Source organism: Ovis canadensis, chromosome 22 (genome assembly GCF_042477335.2).
Source record: "Ovis canadensis isolate MfBH-ARS-UI-01 breed Bighorn chromosome 22, ARS-UI_OviCan_v2, whole genome shotgun sequence".
NCBI classification, from domain to species: Eukaryota; Metazoa; Chordata; class Mammalia; order Artiodactyla; family Bovidae; genus Ovis; species Ovis canadensis.
The window spans coordinates 57,879,032-57,881,818 of record NC_091266.1 but is presented as its reverse complement, the minus strand read 5'-3'; positions in this window follow the sequence as shown (position 1 = coordinate 57,881,818).

Sequence of the window (2,787 nt, the reverse complement as noted above, 5' to 3'; positions counted from 1 at the left end):
CAAGGCTCGTCCAGAGAGGCCACTGGAAGAGTCAGTATCTCTTGGAAATTGGGCACTGACCATGGATGATAACAAATCTACTCCCCACCTCCATTTTAAGTTCGCCCTGGGTATTACTTTGTGTTTTTTCAGCATTACAGCTGGCTAAGAAATGGTTTTGCTTCTTAGCCAGCTGCTCCAGAGCCCTGCCTCCTGACATAGCTGCCCCTTCTTGCTGTGACGTCTTGGTTTATGGCACTCAGAGGGTTTGTTGGATTTTTCATGAGAAGCTATCAGGCACACACTAATTGGTGTGTGTGTGTGTGTGAGAGAGAGATTCTCTGAGAGCCTTGTACACACTGATCAAGTGACAAGAACAATAATTTGCATCTACATTATCCCCAGGATCGGGTGTCACCACGTGCAGTGATGCTCTGGGAAGTATAAAGGGCAGTCGTCGCAGGCTGTTCCCCACAGTCAAAGGGCGGTGTTACAAAAAAGAGTAGAGGCTGGATATGCTCAGAACACAGCTGAGGGGAGCTCACAGCAGGACTGGGTGGAGATGTGGGGTCAGCCAGGTACTCCCATTCCAGCCTTTCTGGGTGCTGGCTTCCACTCCGGTTCCCACAAGCCATCCTGCATCTCACAGCCTCTTTCCTCTCCCTTTCCAATCACAGATTTTCTAGGTGAACCTGGACTTCATCAGCCCTTCCTTCAACAGTAGCCATGTGTACGGCCTGAGGCTGCGGAGGAAGGTGCTTTCTGAAGGGACATTTTCTCCCATGGTAATGCTGGAGCTTTTCTGACCTAAAACTGTGAAAGGGAAGGCAGTTGAAGAAAGTGGGAAAGATTACCTGTTGATGTGGGCACCTCTGTTGGCACTGGAAAAGATGCTAAGGACAGACAGAACATGAAAGAAAAAATTATACAACAGCCTCTTTAAGTGTCAAACATATTTGACTCTCAGTCAGAGCTTGAGGGGCAGGGCTCCCTTACTTGTAGATTACCTAGTTTCTAACTTGATTCGCTTCCCAAGTCCTTTCTCTGTGGGGAGAACACACCAACTGGTGTGTCTGGAAGGGTACAAGCCAGCTCACACAAGCTCAAGAAAATAAAAGCATGGAGTAGGGGGGTTGATAGATGAACAAACAGTAGGTATATTTTAAAGTCAACAAGCATCCTTTGGGGATCACTGCTCTTCAGTATAACCTACTCTAGTGCTCATTAAAGGCTAGGGTTCGCTTTTTTTTTTCTAACTCTTCTCAGCATATTTTATTTTATTCTTAAAGACTATGGAAAAGGAGCTGACCTAATTCAAAATGTGACAATGTCTGGGCCAATCAGAGTCAGGGACTTAAGGAGTGGTGATTTGGGCTCCTTCATGTACAGTTCTGTCAAGCAGAAGGCAATATTCAGAGGCAACACCCTGCAGGGTGGTGGAAGGGAGAGGGTGAGAAGACAGGAAGATGGAAGTGGGGTTAAGGAGATAGCTGACGTCTGACTGGTGAGCCCCACACAGCAAGCACCCCCCTACTCTACGTAGAGAGATCCAGTGAACCCCAGCCTGGCTTTACGATACCAATGCTATGATCTTCCTTCTCATCCTTAGCCAGAGGAGGAAACCGAGGCATGGAGAGGTTCAGGGATTTGCTCAAGGTCCCACTGCTGGTGAAGGTGGAGCCAGGGCAACAGACCCAGGTCATCTGGTCCTTGAATCACAACCCTGTCTCCCATGGTGACTTTGCCAAGGCAAGTTATAGCCACTTAGTTCAGAACAACTGCAGGTACCTGAAGTTGCGTGGCCCACAGCCGCTGACGGTGTTGAGTAAGGCAGGGAGGCTACAAGAGATGTAAATCAAGAGACATGTAAATCAGATTACATCCCTTGATTCTTCTTAAACCCAAGGGGGTAGATTTGCTTGTTTGCAGCAATAAGGTGTATGTCTTGTCTGGGGAAGAAACTGCATCCCATCTGGGCATCTGAGAATGGCCCTGAGTTGCCATGGCTACAACGTCCAAATGTCCTACTTGATTTCTGTCCCATTGCCAGAAACTGCAGCATCATTTTTGTGGATTTTGGTGGTGGGTGGGCGGGTAGCAAACAGAGGCCACAGGGATGGTTGGCTTGTGTGGAGCATCGATCTTGCCAGTTGGTTTGGTTTTGTAATTCTTCCTGGGTGTGGGCTTGCCTCCCAGACTAAACGTCAGTCTGCAAAGGGCAGAACCATGTTTGTCTCAAGGACATACACTGGCAAGGTCAGCACTGGGAAGGAGCAGACGAGCCCCAGAGTGGGTGGTGGAGCTGGGACAGGCCCCTCTGCGACCCCCCTCTGCCACCTCCTGGGTACCCAGGGCTCTTGCTCCAAACCTTCCTGCCCTGTAGGTCCCCAGCCTTGTCCTCTGATGCTACAGCTCCTGCTTTGCTGAGAGCACTGATTCTGCTCTTCACTTCTCTCCTCCTCTCAGAACCTTTCAGGCCTTTCACCCTCTGCTTGTTCTTTCCTCCTGTCTCAAGCAGTTGCTGCCAGTCTAGCTGATGAACCAGTCTGCCTTTTGCCAGCCAAAGCCAGAAGGATGTGGAGATAAAGGGGGGCTTTTGACTCCAAGTACTGAATTTATCTGCAGAGGCTCAGCTGGGATACAACTGAGGAGTAAGGATGCTGGGTGAGGAGCTGGGCTTCCAGCTCTGTGACTTTCAGAGCATCCCTGGTTACCTGTGAAACTGGTGGGGGTGAGGGTCTGAACCAAAGAGACCATTCCCAAGGCATCACTCATCGCTGGTGGGAGGCCAGAAAATCTGAGGTTTTA